We start from the raw sequence: 19,727 nt of genomic DNA on the forward strand, positions 1-19,727 counted from the left end.
GCAAAGCCTTCAGCATTCTTCAAACTTAGTTTATGCCACAACAAAATGTTGCTATAGAAACACCAAATCCCCAACAGAATTCCTGGAAGTTAAAGATCTGCCTGCAGATGCTTCCAGATGCTAACTTGCTTGCTTGTTAAATAAAACTTAGCATTTATCACATGGGAGATTTTATCTCAAGACATACTATAAAAACTACCTAGGATATCAAGTACAGTGCTCACAATGGAGAGAAAAGTATTAATATCGTCTGGTAGATGTCTCAGAATTTTGGATTTCATGCCTATCGGCCAGATTGTTTTTTTCTCTTTCCTCATCAACACTTGTGTAAAGAAGTAGCTCTAAAATAGGATTGACCCGGGGTGCCTGGGTGGCTCAGTCAGTTAAGCAACCGACTTCAGCTCAGGTCATGATCTCACAGTCTGTGAGTTCAAGCCCCGTGTCAGGCTCAGTGCTGACAGCTCAGAGCCTGGAGCCTTCTTCAAATTCTGTGTCTCCCTCTCTCTCTCTTGCTCATGCTCTGTCTCTGTCTCAAAAATAAGTAAAAACATTAAAAAAATTAAAAAAAATAAAAAAATATTAAAAAAAAGAAAAAAGAAAAAAAAATAAAATAGGATTGACCCTTAATGACCAGATGATGGGTAATCACTCTGTTAATAAAATTGTTCATCCATGTTAAACAGGTTAAGTCTTTCTGAGCACCAGTGAGGAAATCACATTTTCCTGTAGACAGTTCAGGGTCTCTCTTTAAGAGTAATTTTCCCCTAGTAATTATACAGCAGTTTGCTCTCACAAAACGGACTGATTAATTAGGAAGCAGCTAAATGAGTTCTTTAGAAATGTCTAAAAATGTTCTTCTTTTCTAATCCTCCTCAATCAAAATGACAGCTTTTTTTTTTTTTTTAATCCCCTTACATAGTGAATGCATAACAACTACAGTGGAACTCAAAGAATCATCACTGGCCTTAGTTAAAGAAGGGATTTTGAATCATATAGAAGAGGACTACTCTATTCATGGTGTACTGTTGACGGATGTCCCCCACCATAGCCACCACCCACTTCTCTGCCTTCCTCTTATCGGGTTGTTTTACCTCATCTGGTAGCTTTGACTTCTATGGGAGAAAGCCAGCTCATCTCCACTTGGGCATTTGTCCTCAGGCTGTGAGCTCAGCCTTCCAACTGAGATAATCACTTCCTTCCTTGACAGCCCTTGCTCACAATCGCAGAATATCCATCCAACTCTTAATAAATGTATATAAATACAGTATAAGGTAATGTCAATTGTGCCCTTAAAAAGGGAGGAGGAGCCCTACTCCTGAAGAGTGGATTGTATACAGTGGCTTTCTTTCCAAAAGTATAGTATTGAAAGTGGGGACAAAAGAGTTACTTTATAGTGGAGAAAGCTGATGAATTCTACTTCAAGCCAGGTAATCAAAGTCAAGATCAATAATCATCAATCACATTAATAGTACGTACTTTTTAAAAAGCTTATTTATTTTGAGAGAGAGAGAGAGAGAGAGCAAAAGTGAGTGGGGGAGAGGTAGAGAGAGGGAGAGAGAGAATCCTAAGCAGGCTCCTCCTCACTGCCAGCTCAGAGACTGATGTGGGGCTTGAACTTACACTGTGAAATCATGATCTGAGCTAAAGTCAGATCCACCCAGAGCCACTCAGGCTCCCCAGTAGTATATACTTTTGATATGATGTGATGAAAAATGGCACTTTACCTCTGTGGTCTTCCTCCCCAAAGCCTGTAACCCTATGCAGTCAAGGAAAACATCAGATAAATCCCAATAGTGGGGCATCCCATGATAAGCCTAACCAGTATTCTTCAGAACTATCAAGGTCATCTAAAACAGGGAGTCTCAAAAACTGTCATAACCAAGAGGAGCCTAGATGACACGATGACTAAATGTAATGTGGTACAGTGGGGCAGAAAAACTACATTAGGTAAAAAAAACTAAGGAAACCCGAGGAAACCATGGACCTCAGTCCATAATGATGTATTGATATTCATTCATTGTAAAGAAAGTAACACACTTTTGTGAGACATTAATAGTAGGGAAACTGCATGCCAGCTGGTAAATCTCTGTACTATCTGCTCATTTTTTTTTGTCAATGTAAAACTTCTATAAACTCTATTAATAAAAACAAGGGAGAGATGGGAACGGCTGAGGCACCTGGGTGGCTAATGAGGTATACAAAGCCCAGTGTTTGCCATCATTGAACTTGGCACCAAAGTGGAAATTTGGGAGGGATGTGAGGCACCAAACTCCACTGGGGGCCTGGCCTGGCCTGGCTGAGGTGGACTGGCCTCAGACGAGAATGAGAACCATGTGTTCTTCAACTCTGTAACTCCGTGCTTAGCTCAGCACATTTAACATAAGTGCTGATGTTCATCAAATATCCACTATGCAACCGGCACTGCACTAAGTTCTTTAGGTACATTAGCTCATAGGTATCGACCTTATTGTACAGATGAGAGAAACTGAGGCACAGAGAAGTTAAGTAGTTCACCCAAGGATACACAGCTAGTAAATGGCAGAGCCAGCACTTGAACTCAGGCAATTTGACTTCAAAGTACCATACTGTGCACTACCAACAGTAGGCACAATAAATACTGGCAATATGACATGATTTTCTGTTGTCACATCACACTCTGGGGATGAATCATTCATTTTGAACATTTGAAATTCCCAAACTATGTTTGGTAGACCCAGATGATCTTCAACATCAGATTTACAGTTCTCGGGTTTGGCTAGGGGAAGGGGTCCCTAAAAGTCCATGGTATATGGCAATTTCTAATACTGCTGAGACATGAAGAAGAATCACCCTGCTGCGAGGCTGGATTGTGGGATTCCGTTTAATAGTAGTCATTTATTTTGGGAGTTCTCAAATCTAATCCCTGCAGACCTAGATCCTCAGATCTGACTTCCTTGACTGCAGCCTTCAGCAGGTCAGCATACTGATGGAGGAATCCTCCTCAGTGGGAGGGTGTAGGGGTAATACTAATGACAAATGTGTAATGGATTTCTTACCTTGATGCCTAATCAAAGTTCCCACAGTACTGGCTGCACAGTCATTAAATGGATATGAGCTCTAATTGAACACATCACCAGATGCTTTTCCTGTATGTGTAGACACCATGATTTACCCAGGACAGTCCCAGGTTATGACTGTTACCCCCACATAATTATTAACAATGCCCTCTTTCACTCTCAAAAGTGCCCGTTTGAATAACTTGCACAGCCACCATATCTATAACACAGAAACAATCTACCACTCCCAAGCTAAAAACTCTAGAGACCATGCCAGCTGCTGTTATAATATGTCTGTGACAGCTGGGCCTCTTGTTCCTAGAGCTTTGGTACAGTGAATTCAACTGAAAATAAGAGTGAAAGAAATCATGGTTTTCAGGGGTGTGATTATTCATTCACTCATTCCATGGGGGTAATGGTTTTGCAACTTGGGTAAATTTCAACTACATTTCTTTTGCAATCAGAGAGTGTAACTACTACAAAAAGCACATTTATTAAAAAAGAAATATACTTTGTGACCATCACCTGAGCTGTAAACACTAGATCATTGCCCTTGAGAAGTGACAGATGGCATGATCCTCTATGAGCATGGTCAGCATGGTCACATGTGACGCTACACTGAGCATCAGGCATCAGTAGCTGGCCTGCTGGAACAGGGCCAAGGGCAGGAAATGCTTTAGTTCAAACCCCAATTGTCATTTAAATTTTTTTGCAGTTCTCATACTTGACATACATCCTAAATTTCTTTCCAGGGCTAATATACCTTGTCTTACACTGAGTGTACAAAAATTGATAGTTCTGCCACATCACCTAGCACCATACATCTCTTCTATAGTTCTTTCTAGTTCTCTTCCACCTAAATCCTTCTGCTCTGTCCGTCTCTTTATCATTTGCCAGGTTAACAAACTCACTGAAAATTATGGAGTTTCGCTTCTAAAATCTTTTAAGCTAAGGGTCAGCTATTAATTTCTATTATTTTCTTTCTCTCAAGAAGTTTAAGATTTATTGTAATACTATCTTCTCCCATGGTCACCAATGTGTAGCAGCCACCAAGAAATCCAAGTACACACTCAATTCTAAGCTTCAACTAAGGCTGTTAGTGAAGTGTTGTCTTCTGTGTCGTAAAGGCCTCTGCTGTTGACTGTAGCCAAATTAATTATAAAATATAGACCCAATTTCTAGAGGTGGAAGGTGGCTATGGTGGTGCAATTAGGTGATTGTACTTAATGCCACTGAACTCTACACTTAAAGTGGTTAAAATGGTATATTTTATGTTATGTATATTTTACCACAATAAAAGTTACAGATATGGAACACATCAATCAGAAGGCACTGGGAGACAAGGGCCATACATGTGCATCCGTGTGTGTGTGTGTGTGTGTGTGTGTGTGTGTGTGTAGATGCCACCTGGCTTGGCTGAAAAAAATGGAAGTTCTCTCGGCCAAGAGTGGAGGAAGGGCAGAAGTCCCTGGAGACACGTTTGCCCATTGTTGGGTGGTCTAAACATGCAGCGAACTTTTATAAGGATAGAAATGGATCCTGTCTTATGAGACCAAATTATTGGCTAAATGCTGTCCTAGAGCTGCAAAAGACAAAAGTGGACAGGCACCATCCTGAAGATGCAAATAGATGGTAAATCCATTCATTTATTCAACAAATATGTATTGTGCTCTTGCCACCATATTTCATCAGGCCTAGGACAATATGAATCACTGAGCCAGTTATGAAGTACACATGTGTTTACTCTGTGAATTCCTTTTTTTTTTTATATATCTGAAATACCTGTTTAAAAGCTCTAATATTATCACAAAATACCTTGAGTCCAGGTATGATGTAAATTTACTTCATTCACATAGAACCAAAACAGGAAAGGTGTATATAAGATCACAAACAAGCTCGGGAAACAAACGGAAGTTCTCGTTGCAGAATGGAGAACAATTTGGAGACAGGGGGGAAAGAGCAGTTGGCAATTAGACTGCACCTAACAATTTTCCTAGACAATACCTATTTTTTTTGTATCAACTGTTTTGATACATTCAAGGAGAAGGTGGATGGCTGAAAAATCCTAAGGTCCTACAGAAAATCTAGACATGGCATCTTCTGATTCAAAATTCAGGGTTCCTAAAGTTAAAACAAGTAGCTCTACAGAAATCTAAAGGGCTACAAATGCCCATTGCAATGGGCTCTAGCACATCAAGGTTGCTCAGGATTATATGTGTAATCCAAAATGAATCACTGATGACCTAATGATTAACTACATGGGGCTTTGATGTCACACAGATTGGTGAGTTAATTCCTCACTCACTTACTGGGGCTGTAGACAAGTTAAAGTTCATTCTCTCAATTCAGTCCCCTGACCTGTCATCCGAAGACAGCATTCAGTCTACCTCCTAGGATTGCTGGGAAGGTTGAGCAAGGTAATATACATGCAGCACCTACCACGTGGTGCTGGGTGCATGTTAAGTGCCAATAAATGTTAGCTGGTACTATTTATATACTTAGAAATTTTTTATTTTATTTTTTTTTATTTTAGAGAAAGAAACAGCAAGAAGGTGAGAGGGGCAGAGAGAGAGAGAGAGAGAGAGAGAGAGAGAATCTTAAGCAGGCTCCATGTTCAGTAGGAGCCCCTCATGAGGCTTGATCCCACAACCCTGGGATCATGACTTGAGCTGAAATCAAGAGTTGGGTGCTTAGCCAACTGAGCCACCCAGGCACTCCAGAAATTTTTTTCTTATTACTGGTACTGGTAAATGGACACTAAACAAGGAGTCAGCCCTGGCCCTGACCCTAAGACAGCTGGGTGGCCTGAGGTCAGTAATCCCCATCTCTGTACCCCAGTTTCTTTAACTGTACAACTAATTCTCACCATTCTGTCCCTTTTATGGATGTATTCCCTCTCCCATGTCATCTTTTATATTATCCTTGCCTTTTCCTTCTCCCCCATCTCCTCACTCCTTCTTCACCTCTGTCCTGCTTTACTCTGTAAGCACTGAGGCACTTAGTTTCCTTCTCACTCTGGACAACTACCTTCTTCTCCTAATCCTTCACTCTGCCATCACTTGTTCCTTCTTCCAGGCCTTATTCCACATGGCTTCCAGGATTCATGTTCTAAAACCCAGTTCTGATGACAGCTCCCTGAAGCCTGCAGAGCCCTCTTCCCAGGCAGGCCTCACTCTGCTCAGAACAACCATCCTTCCTCCTCTCTAGCAATGTTTAAGATCAGCTTTGAATGTCACATCTCCTTTCAATTCTCTGGGACAAAGCTAGATTGTCTCTCTGTGTTCCCACAACCCTATGTACATGTGCCTTTAGAAGCCTTTACTATAGCGTTTTCTTTTAAATTTTAGAGGGGGGGGGGCAGAGAGGGACAAAGGGAGAGAGAGAGAATGAGAATCTGAAGCAGGCTCCACGCTCAGCATAGAGCCCATTGTGGGGCTCAATCCCATGCCCCTGGGATCATGACCTGAGCCGAAATCAAGAGTCAGATGCTCAACCAAATGAGCCACCCAAGTGTCCCTATAGTCATTCTTAATAGTGAAGTAGGATGAAACAAAAAATATGTAAAGTTAAGTATTTTATTTGCCTGTACAAGAACTGGAATGTAGTAGGTATTTGATAAGTATCAGAGAAAATACTGTTAAGTGACACAATCCAAAGACATGGCCTGATTATTTTGGTTTCAAACCCATTATTCTTCCAAGTAGAGAGGAAGAATGGAAGGGAAATCTGTAAACAAATGTTTGTGGAGAGGTAGAAACCTGAGGTCCCCAAGATTTTCTGTCTCTCATTAGGTTGAATTGGAGTCTGTTAAACTATGGCTATAATACATCAGCAGAGAGTGCAGAATCTCCCCTCTCCTAGGGGACACCAGTTAACAGATGACTATTGCAGTTTAGCTATGACATGATGGTCACTTCAACATGCATAGTGTTGGGACTGGAAATGAGGAATAGACACAGCTGAGAAAAAGAAGGCAAAATGACAATATATTGGTGAAGTGATTGGATGTGAGAGTCTAAGGCATAAAAGGAGGTGTCCATCCAAGATGACTCTTGGAAAGACAGTGATGCTGGTGACTGAGATAGGGACGCTAAAGGAAGAACTAGGGGAGGTTAGGGTGATTAACCAGGGGAAGGTGTGATCACAACTCAAGGTATTCTTTGCATTCTCCACCCCCATCTGGGCAAAGAATGAGTATTAGTTGAATGAGTGTGGACCATTGATGGGAATCCATGGAAGTGTAAGTTGGAATTCCCAGTCAGATGTAATAGGTGTCTGCCTTCCATTCTTGAACTCTGGGCATTGCAATAGTGCTGAGATCTAGATTGGCTTCATTTGAGGTGATACACTTGTGAGCGGTGTGACTTTGGACATGTCACTTATGCTTTCCCCACTTCAGAACCCTCATTGGTAAAATGGCAAAAATGATGCTTGTCTTAATGGTTACTGTGGGCATCAGAGTGCTAATATGCTTGACAACATTTTATGACCTGTAAGTGATCATTAATATGTCATCCTAATTCACTGCTGAGCTCTAACCTTCTCTCTGCTCTCCTCCAAAGCAGGGACACAGTGAAAATGAAGAATGGAATCTGGTGGTTGTGTTTTAGGGATTAAACTAAAGGTGGGAACAATTGTTTCCAAAATGCTGTGGTTTTTTTTTTTTTCCACAAGCATCATTCCCTTCAATTTCTTACAGTTTTTGGCTAGCAACTATGAAGATGAACGTGGCTTATCCAATCTCAAAAAAAAAATGTACTGACAAGACTTCTACCAAGTCCCCATAACCAGAGGAAGCTCCCAGAGAAATTGTGAAGCTGTTTTGCTGTTCCTTATCCCTCTGTGTCCCTGACTACCCTCATGGCAGAATGTGCTCTCCCTTCAAGGGCTCTGCTTCTCAACCGTGGATTCACCTTAGAATTAACTGGGGAACTTTAAAAAGCTCTGATGCCCAGGGTACACTTCAGACCAGTTAAATCAGACCCTGGCAGTGATACCTACGCATCAGTATTTTGTAATGATCCCCAGGTGATGCCAGAAGTGCAAGCAGAAGCTGAGAATCACCATTTGAGACATATTTGCATTTTAACCAGGATAAGTTCCTAAGAACAAAAGGCATACAAATGATAGAATTTCAGACTAGGCCACTGGCCACTTGAGCATGTAATTCTGGCTGGAGAATATGAGAATATAGGACACTATTATTTGTTACCCTTCACAAAAGTCTGGTTTCAGATACAGTCCACCCAGAATCAGGTGGGGATTTGAGACCCAAAGCAACCACAGTCTGAGCTTCCACATCCTAGTGTTTCTAGCAGGGCTCCTGGGGCTATTACTTCATGATAGAGAATGTGTTTATGAGAGGGACCAATAGTTCTAGTGGTTCCCACTCTGCCTGCATCACTAGTCATTCAAAGTGTCAACTCCAAAGGAACCAACCCCAAGCAACCCAAACTCCTGTGGCTTATAAAGCCTGTCACAGTCTGACGCCAGCTGGCCCTTCTAATTTAACCTCCCCTTTTCCTCCTCACATACCTTGTATCCCGGTCACATCAGACTCATCACTAAAGCCCTACACAGACCCGTGCCAGTGCATATGCTGCTGTTTCTGTCTCCAGAGCTCTTCCCCAGCAAAGCCCTGCTCATCCTTCGAGAGACCAATCCACTTAAATGCCACCTCCTCTATGAATGTTTCCTGCTCACTCCCACCCTGTGTTCTCAAATGCAGAAACCCCTCTGCTTCCCAGGGGGGAGGGAACATATTCTTCTTTCTGCCTGTGTCTCTCCCCACTCTTTCCTCAAGGTGAGAGGAGAGTAATCTGACTGGTTAGATTTCAGGACAGTGATTGGGTCAGATTCACCAGTAAGCATCAGTGAGTGTTTATCAGCATGTTAAAAGGTCATATGCCCAAGTATAAATAGCATAATGGAGTCAGATCACTTGAGTCTGTAGCTTGCTTATGCCATTTACATGTCAGGTGAACTTGGGAGAATTATTTGTCCCATTAAACTTGAGTTTTCTCATCATAAAATAGGGAAAAAATTTTTTTCCTCATAAAATTATATATTAAATTATACTATTCATGTATGGTGTAAGCTTCTATTTCATTGCATTTGTATCTTTTCCTTTATCAACTCAAAATTAGAGAAATAGAGACACACACTTAGCTTTCATCCTAATCAGGTTGCCCCTACTGTGCTTTGGCCAGGGCTGTCTAGCTGGAGTATCAGCAACTGTCCCCACCAAAAGTACCTTAATTATAATTTTTTTATTAGCACATTGCCCCTTGTTAGTATAGCTTCATCAGGAATTTTGTGGGAGGAAGTAGGGTTAGTAGGACAAGAATTCCTGGATCATCGTTCTAGGTACTGAGATTCAGCTGAGAACACTAACAACAAAATAATACTCCACTCATATTCCTTACTTGGTCCTTTTACATATCTTACTGTATAGCCCTTTTCATATGAATACATAGTTGTTTTCTTGTCTACCGAAGACACAGCATCCCCTCAATGTCCACTCAGCGTGGGAAAATGGAAGTCTAGAACCATCAGGGAAGAACTGGCTCTCATCTGTGATTTCCCTCTCCTTTTCTGTCTCATGTTCTGAGTCATTTCTTCAGCCCTTTCTTCTAGATTACTAATTCTCATTCCAGCTGTGTCTTTTCTGCTAGTATTTCATCCACTGAGGGTTTATTTCACTCATTTTGTTTTTCTATTCCAGAAATTCTATTTGGTTCTTTTCTAAATGCTCCTAGTCTTTTTTGATAGTGTTATGTTATTTCTTGTGCTTTCAATTCCACTTCTTATTTTCTTTAAATATTTTATTTTAAAGTTTGTTTGTTTGTTTGTTTGTTTGTTTATTTATTTATTTTGTGAGAGAGTCCACGTGTGCATGACAGGGCGGGGCAGGGAAAGAAGGAGAGAATCCCAAGCAGGCTCCGTGCTATCAGCACAGATCCCAATGCAGGGTTCAAGCTCACCAACTGTGAGATCATGACCTGAGCTGAAACCAGGAGTCAGACACTTAACCTACTGAGCCACCCACATGCCCCTATTTTCTTTATCTATTTTAAGTTAATTTCTACATCTTATATCCGATAATCCTATTTCCTGAAGTTCTTGGGGAGGAGGGGTGGTCCTCCTCCTACTTCTTGTTTCTGCTGATTGTGGCAGATATAAAATGTTAGCAATTTTAGATTTGCAAACACAAATTTAATTGAGCCTTATCTATGGGAATCCTCTGAATCTTGGATTGAAAGTTTCTCTCTCTAAGAAGGACTTTTTTCTCTTCTGTTAAATGCCTAAGAACATTATAAGCCTGGGGTCACTTTATATCAATTTTTATCTTTGGAATTTCCAGGACTAGGTAGTATAAATGTAAATCCAAACCCATGTGCTAGGACATCTATGGTCACTGATTTTGAGTGGATGTTCTTACCCCACTCAGAACTTTTGCCAAGACACAGGGGTAAATTTTTTCTAGCCTACTCTTCTACTGAGTGTGTGCCTCTAAGAGTTTCAGATTTCCATTGCTTCCTCAGTCTCATTTCTGACTTTTGCAGAGTTAAGATCTTGTTTTTGTCCCCATAGAGCCACTGAAACCTTGTTCCTTGGTTGTGAAGTTGGCAAATACCTTCTGAGCTTGGGATTTCAACTTCTTGTTTTGGACCCCCAAGGGTTTCTGTTACTTTTTTTCATTCTCACCTTTGCATTTGAGAATACATTTATTATACTTTATCCCACTTTTCTAAGTATGTTGTAGTGGGAGAGCTTTCGAATAACCACCGTACTGCAGATAATGGAGGTTAATAATGCTACCAGAGAAATACAGGAGTTTTTCAATTCTGTTTAATGAGTTTACAGTCTTGTTGGGAGTTTATTTGGAAATATCTTTAGAAAGACATGAAGACGTATCCTTAAAAGGTTGAGTTTCCCAGACATTATTCAGGTGGGACAAACATGACATGTTTCACTATTCTTCCAAGCCCCATCCCAGGAAGCATAGGCATTGTCACTGTTGTTTGGGTTAAGTGGATACAATACCCAGTTGAGCAGCAAGAACTTAGTGAAGTACCTTTAAAAGTTGGAGCAAGAAAACCACCTAAGAAACAAGAAAGCTTTTTGAGTAATAGAAGAGAGACTTTCAGGTGTCACTCAAACCAGGATATATTCACTCCCCAACCAAAGTTGAGAAAGCTATCATCTTTATATCGCAGGGGAAGACATCTTATAAGTAGTGTTTTTCACCGAGGGAGTCATCTGGCCAATAGCCTCAGAATGATCTCAAAAATGTGTTTGAAAATGTAGAGTTCTGATCTCCACTCTCAGATATTCTGATTCAGATATTCTGAGGTAGAATCTGGAAAACTGTATTTTTAACAAGCAGCCCTGGTGACTCTTAAGTACACTGCAGTGGGACAGGCCCTGATGTGTTGTGTGCTTGCCTTTAAAAGAGAATGTTGCCATAATTTGAGAGGCCCCGCTGGTTCACGCTGTGGGAATAGAAAGAGCCAAGCAGTAGAAAATCTGTTTCAGTCCTGGAGGTTGAAAGTCTCTAAATCTCTGTTGTACTAAAACCGAAACTTTGAACCATTACAGAGAGAGACATTACAGACACAGACAGACAGACAGAAAGCCCTCTGTAGTTATTCAGCAGGCTTGATCCAAATACATGCTCATCCAGACTCTCATGATGACAGACTTGGACCACCGTAGAATTAAAAGTGCCTAACAAGAGTCAGAGAAATAGACCCAGGACTATAAAAGAAGAACTGCTGGAGCAAAAGCAAGACTGAAACTTTATTCCGCTCTCCTGGAGAGAATCTGTCCCCAGTGTAATCAGGAAGGGGCTGGTCACTAGTGCCACAATCACAGTGTATCTAAAGCCTTGTGTTATTTGCTGTCTATTGTATACAGCATATTTGGTCTCACCATTACTTACCTATATATATTTCCTCCCATGATGGGATTTAATTCTTATCCCTAAATTAAGTCTTCATAAAACCCAAGCTAAAAGAATACCTTCTACAAAGTTTATACAGAGACACAAGAATCTCTGTCCTGTTGCCCAGAGCAGGTACCTGTCACATCTACTGAAATGGTGCCCAAATAGGGACCTCCTGGAGCATTAACAGGAAAAAAATAAATGTTACCTAACATGGGGTGTGGGAAGGGAAGAGGCACCCATAATCAATAGGATTAGGCAGAAGATTATATCTATAAAAAATAATTCCAATTACAATGGTTTTTAAGGAATGCCATTAAAATGAAGTGTTTTAAAGAGTGCCATGCATTTGGAATCATTTGGGGGAAAATTTGACACATGTCAAATGAAGAAGTCCGCCGTGATGCTGCTTTAAGCACAATTTTTGGTTTACAAATTACATGCCATTTTATAGACAACTAAAGAAACATGATCCAACTGTACTATTCTGTTACCCCATGTATTAACAGTTCCATATGGTTAACATCAGTCAGCTGATTTCTTTAGAAACAATTAAAAGTCTTGCCAGATACATAAGAAGAAACCATGTGAGCATGTTTCCTGCTGGCTGGTGACATTTCATCCCCTCCTCACCACTTTAGTCTCTAACAAATTACTCAGCCCACTGGAGCAGGATCCCTCAAAGGCCGGGAAATGACAGCCTTCATCTGAGACATCCTCTCTTACCACAACCCAAATTGGGCCTTTGGGCAAACAATAATGCAGGAAGAGATCTGTTTTGTTTCTGTGTCGCCAAGTGACAGTGTTAAGAAACGAAGCCAGTACGAAAACCAGTTGGTGGGGGTATTAAAATGCAGCACATCATCCAAGGTAAAGAATTGACAATAAATCCAAAGAGTGTGGACCCACCTTGGAATATTGGTCAGGATAGGCTAAATTTTGCTGCAGCAACATCCATCCCCCAATCCTAATGAGCTATGATCATAAAGGTTCATTTCTCACTTGTGCTCTCAGTGAGGTGGAGGCAAGTCAACTCACTCTCAAAATCATCACTCTGAGTTTGAGGCTGACAAAGAAGGAAAGCATAGACCTAAGATATTTGTGTCCTTGAGAAGGGGCTCTACTTCCTGACTTGCTGTCCCACCCCAGTCCTGGGGAGAGGAAAAATGGAAACTCCAGGTGGGTGTGGGGGATCAGAATACAGAGAGATGTGCACATATTCCAGGACTGGGGGAGGGTGCAGACACAGGGCAAGCCTCGCAGTTCCGTGGCCCTGAGCCTTGCCTATGAACAGCAGAGACTCAGTAGAGGGAGGTACATAAGGCAAACAGAGAGGTGGCCATCTGAGTAGATTCTTGATAGGAGGCCACACAAGAAGGAGGGCATATTAGTGGATGCCAGTATGGACAGATGGAGATGAAGAACAGCCACTTCCCCTCCATTGACCCTCCATCAATATTTCCGTACTTTGGAAGCCCCCAAACTTAGACAAAACCTAGGGATTGGGAAAAGGTCCTCAGTTAACGGAGATTTAACATCTGCTTCTGAGGAGGAGAGAGGTTTGAAATAAAGATTTCATTCCTTCAACTTGATTCCTTGTAAAATTCCACCCCTCCCCTTCCTTTGAGAGAAAGCATTTGAGAAACTAAGTGTCATCCTAAAAGGTTGGTGTTCTGGGTAGGAATTCTATTCTTGAGAATTGTGGGTGATATAAGAAGACTCAAACAGAATCACCCCAGGCTCAGCCCCAAGCACCCTGCCTCCTCTGGTTCTTTCCACTGTTCTTCTGGCTCTGGTTCCCCACAGAATTGTCTCCACCCCATCCCTTCCCTGAGTACTCTTTATTTGTCTTCTGTGAATTCTCCACTCCATCTGTAGAGTACCAGAAAGAATGGTACCCATGAAAAATCATTTAAGATCATACCCTGCTTATCTCTTCTATTTGATGCAAGGGATAGCGAGAGAAGACACTCAAGTTCCTCCAACTTCTCTTTTAACTCCTCATCACAAACCCTTTATTGTCCAAGCTGTGACTGTCAAGCCAAACCTTCCCTTGTAAGCAACATTGATTCCTGGGATCCCCTTGAAATTTTGTAAGAATCTAGGGGTTTGGGGAACCAGAGTAGAATTTTCTGGATTTGGGAGGAAGTTAGAAGTGTAGCTCTTGGGGACTTGTGTCTATTGGTGTGATTACATGTCCAGAGATGAGGGACAGAAGGGCTCATGAGCTATTCAAAAATAAATGGGAAAAATAAAAACAATCCAGATAACTATTCATTCAGAAGTTAATTCCTGATGCCCATAATCACTCCATCCAACATAGACTAGGACCCTGGTGGTAGAAGGAGAGAACCAATCTTTTACAATATAATCAAGAAGCACAGTCTGAGTGAGACATTGGATGCTTGGTCTTTTGGTCCGGTCCTAACAAGTATTCAGATGCTTGTGTGATTATAAACCTGAGACCATAAAGTAAACAGTGGAGAACAAAAACAAAACATAGGTTTGGTGTGTGTGTGTGTGTGTTATCTCCATGAACTAAGGGAAAGCTAACAGCAATGTCAGTCTCAGGCACAGGGTAACTAGCTCCTAGTTACCTAGCTAACTAGCTGCTGTTTGTTTCCTGTTGTCATGGAATTGGTTTCCCTTTTTTCTCTACCTTCTCATCTGCTTTTAACCTGCATGTCTCTTCCACCTCAAGGCAAATCCAAACTTTATTTTCAACCATGGTTTTCACTCATTTCTAGTCTCTGTTCTTTTTCATCACCTTTTTGGGGTATGAAAAACCCTTACCCACTCACTCCCTTGTCCTCTCCAAAGGGAGTCTACTCTTCAGTCAACCAGCTCCGTCTTCTAGAAAAGCTGCTCTGTGGAACCAGAGTCCTATATTTACCTCCTGTGCCTGCTGTACCTAAGTACCACAACTGGGTGGCTTAAAACAACACATACTTACTGTTTCATAGTCTGGAGGCTAGAACTCCAAAACCAAGGTTTTGGCGAGACCGTGCTCCCTGAAATCTATAAGGGACAATCCTTTCTTGCCTCTTCCAGCTTTTGCTGATGGCCACCAGTCCCAATGTCCCTTGGTTTGGAGCTGCATTATTCCATTCTCTGCCTTTGTCATCACCTGGTGTTCTCTCTGTGTGTCTGTGTCTTCACGTGACATTCTCTTCTCTGCATGTGTCTCTGTACAAATGTCCCTCCTCTTGTAAGGACATCAGTCATATTGGATTAGGGCAGACCCTAATGACCTCATCTTAACTTTGTGTCTTACAAGATTACATCTGCAAAGACCCTATTTTCAAATAAGGTCACATTCACAGGTAGCAGGGTTTAGAAGTTCAACATATGTTTTGGGGACACAGTTCAACCATCATAATCTCTATATCCCCATCTCTGAGTTAAAAACAGAGTACCCTCAGGTGACTGAATCAAGAGAAGAAGTTAATGCAGGCCCAGGAAGGAAGCTAAAGGTATTTAGTCAGGGAATTCTGGGAAGTTCCCAAAGAGTGGTTTAGAAGGGGAGGAATTGAGGCTCTTGATGGGAACATCCTCTTAGCCCATAGATACTGTACCCTGTAAGGATGAGCACAGCAGAAGGAAAGTCTGGAGAAGGACCACCCAAGGTATAGGACTGGGAGGACTGTGTCAACATCACTGGGAGCTTCTTAGAAATATAGAATCCCAGGTCCTATCCAGACCAACTGAATCTGAATCTTTCTAAGAGGAGGGTAGGGTGGAAAATGTCTGGGTGTTTTCCAAGCTCTCCCATAATTCTTATGCATGCTAAAGCTTGAGAGCCATTGTTCTAAAGTTTGGGTCCCAAGGCAGAGTCCATCATTCTCTTCTAAGCATCTAAGGGCAGTGTTAACCCCAAAAGCATCCCAATAGAAGATGTACAGCCTCTGCTAGGCACTGAAGTGATGGGGAGGGATGTCTTTATCTAAAAGGCAGCCCAACTCTTTGATGGAAAGATCTCTGGAAGCAAAACTGCATTTATTTTGTTGAGAAAAAATTGCATCTCTGAAGTTTCTACCTCTTAGTTAACATTACTCTTTGAAACTCCAAAAGAAATCTGTTCTCTTTCTTATGAGCATCCCTTGAAGGTATTAAAAATGAGCTATCATGTCCTCCAATGTCTACCTTTAAAAAAAACTGTGCTTTTTAATGTAGGAGAAGAAGGCATGACATAAGGGGGTATAAACAGAATTGAATGGAGGCATTGTTCAGTTTGCTGTTGGTGAAGACATTTGATTTGAAGCCTTAAATAATATTAAAGGAGAACATGAAGGATTGGGTTTTTTTTTTATGTTTATCAAAAAGGACCATACATTAGAAATGACCTTCTCAAATGACAGGAGAGATAAAGATCCCATCTCTTTTTTTCCAGATCCTTGCTCAAAGAGGTGAAAAAGTCTGACATACCTACAAAGCACCCTCCCAAAAAATTTTTTTAGAAAAATTGTGGGAGATTTCGAAGTGGAAAAAAGAAATTACTGGATATCCTTCCCATGGAGTATGCAGGGATCATCAGATTCTGTAAGTGTGTGCATCATCGTTGGTCTTTGACTAGGCTCTTTATAGCCCTGAAGAGACAGAAGCAAACATATAGGGTACTGATGGTAATGTAGGCAGTCCTTGTCAGAGATACAAGTTGTGTCTGGTGGGATGTTGTTGGTATCACTCTCTATATCACCCCTCTGCTAGACTTACATAAATATATATATATATATGCGGTACTTTTTTTTTTAACATTTATTTATTTTTGAGACAGAGAGAGACAGAGCATGAACAGGGGAGGGTCAGAGAGAGGAAGACACAGAATCTGAAACAGGCTCCAGGCTCCGAGCTGTCAGCAGAGCCCGACTCGGGGCTCGAACTCACGAACCGCGAAATCATGACCTGAGCCGGAGTCGGCCGCTTAACCGACTGAGCCACCCATGCGGTACTTTTGTAACACCTTGCTGCTTCCCTCATTAATTCATGAGTTAAATAAAGTCTTTGACGTGTGTTTATTTTTTTATTTCAATTGAGTCATGATTGTATCTTATTTTGAAAATGACCCTTTAACAATAATTTTTCTTTTAACTTACCCATCTTTCTACCCATATTTTGGCTTTTTGACCTGCATTCCTTTCATTCTGCCCACACGTTGTAGATAGCGAAGCTCCTATGATTCCAATGTTTTTATCAGTGTGAACTCAGGAGCTGAGCTGCCTGCACTCAAAACCGGGAACCTTAGTCAAGCTACTTGACCTTACTGTGCCTCAGCTTCCAAATATGTAAACTGAGGATACAAACAAGTTACATAAACAAAGCATTTAGGGGAGTGTCTGGGTGGCTCAGTTGGTTAAGCATACAACTTCCTCTCAGGTCATGATCTCATGGTTCGTGGTTTCGAGCCCCTCGTAGGGCTCAGTGCTGACAGTTCAGATTCTGTGTCTCCCTCTCTCTCTGCTGCTCCCCGCTCACACTCTGTCTCTCTCCCTTAAAAATAAAGATAAACATTAAAACAAAGTGTTTAGAAAAGTGCGTGGGGGCACCTGGGTGGTTCCGTCGGTTAAGCCTCCAACTTCAGCTCAGGTCATGATCTCATGGTTTGTGAGTTCAAGCCCCGCGTTGGGCTCTGTGCTGACAGTTCAAAGCCTGGAGTCTGCTTCTGATTCTGTGTCTCCCTCTCTCTGTGTCCCTCCCCTGCTCACACTCTGTCTGTCTGTCTGTCTGTCTCTCTCTCTCTCTCTCAAAAATAAGTAAACATTTAAAAACATTTTTTTAAAAGTGTGTGGAACATATGAAAAAAAGTCTGTTACTTTTATCACCTTTGCATCACAAGGACAGAGATAATGTCTCTCATTCTGGGACATCTTACAGATCCTAAAACCGTAGCTAGCTTCTCTGTTGCTTCTGTTAATGAAAACCAAATTCTAATTTAGGACTCTTGGTATCACTGCTTTCTCATTTTCTCCTCTGTCAGGATATTATTATCAAGGAAGGATTTATATCACAATTTTTGTCTGAGAGAGCTCAATTTTTTTTTTAATGAATTTATCAAATCACCACTCACCTTCATAATTGCCCTTCAGATACATTTACTTACTGTGTTTACTTATTTGGAACAGCAAATTGTAGCAGCCCCCAGGAGCCTCCATTCAAGCTGAGGAGAAAGACCAGTTAGCACAGTAGAAGTGGAAAGACCATGCTATCTTTTAGGTGTAAGATGAGGGATCCCACGTGAACGATCCCTTTGGGGGAAGGGAAAAGGAGTTTGTTTTAACTTCCTTAATCTGCTTCTGAACCACAAAGCTCCGTTTTCAGAATTCAGCTGTTAAGTTCAAGTTTCCAATGAAGGTTGTTCCTAGAATAGGATTCTAAGTCTCTGGTCCCAGTTGAATCAGTCGGAATGAGCTTTTTGTTGCTGTAACAAACAACCCTCCCACATTGCAGTGCCTTAAACAATAAAGGTTTATTTCTAGTTCACACTGTATGTCCCGCACGTATTGACAGTGGTCTCTGCTCCACAGCATCTCCACTCAAGGACACCGTCTGACAGAAGTGCCACCATTCATAATGACCCCAGACTCATGGCACAATGAAAAGAAGGTGGAAAATCACAAAGTGGCCCCAAAGTGACTAACATCACCTCTGCTCACCTTTCATGGACATACCTAATGTCATGGTGGGGAATGTGCCTCTCCCATGTGTCCAGAATGGAGGGAGCGAACATAGTAATGCTTTCCCACACCATTTGTGGCTTCCAAGCCTAGACTGCTTTACCACCTTTGTTCTAATTTTCTAGCTTCTCCATCAGCATTTGGAACAGGATGTGTAATTCCATTTCACTCGGCTTTGCTTCTAACTTAACAACATTTGTAATATTATCTGAAACCTCAGGGGAGGAACTAAGTTCCTCAGCAGTACCAATTTGCTTTTTTAAACTTCAAGCTTCCTCTAAACAGGCACCTTTGATATTGCCAGGAGTAAGCTTGTTTTTCCTTCCAAGTTCCCCCTCACCCAGCCCTTGCCTGGGTCTAATTGTAAAATGCATCTGGATGTTTTAAAAAGCTCATTATGTAAATGTATCAGAGTCCATATCTATCAACAGATAATTAAGAAGACTATATACATATTTATGAGTTTGCTTAATATTGCTTTAATGAGGAGATTTACTAGAAATACCAAATCAAGGAGGCCAGAAGAAAAATGATCCTAACAAAGAAGAGCACAAGTGTTCAGCAGTTCTCGGGAGTCCTGAAAGCTGTCAGAACATTCGAAGAACACCACAGACTTCCTGTTAGCCTACCATAAATGGTAGGAAGAAACTGGGGAAAGGAGTAGACAATGTCACTCAACACACTGAAAATAAGACTATACTTTTTTTGGTTTCAAATAACAGCTATTCGAGGAGCCAAAGTCTTATGTTTCCAGCACCTGCAAAAGCAAGGTCACTTTGGGGACGTGGTCAGAAAGTCTGACATGACAGCCACCAGCTGATTCATAAACTACAGAGACAGAGCCACCACTCTAGCCCATATGGCTCTTCTGTGCAAATTAGAAAGAGGCATCTCCCAGGAGAAGAGGAAAACCTATGTGTCTCTCTCGCAGGCAAAACCCTACAGGTACGTGGCTGAGTGAGGAGAAGGTGCTTTGTGTGGAGACATGAATAACCTTGCCACGGGTAGAGGAAGCCTAGTGCCAGGACATAAGGCTAGGCAACTGGAGCTAGGGCTAGAAGTTAGCCTTCACTT

Source organism: Panthera uncia, chromosome B4 (genome assembly GCF_023721935.1).
Source record: "Panthera uncia isolate 11264 chromosome B4, Puncia_PCG_1.0, whole genome shotgun sequence".
Taxonomy (NCBI): Eukaryota; Metazoa; Chordata; class Mammalia; order Carnivora; family Felidae; genus Panthera; species Panthera uncia.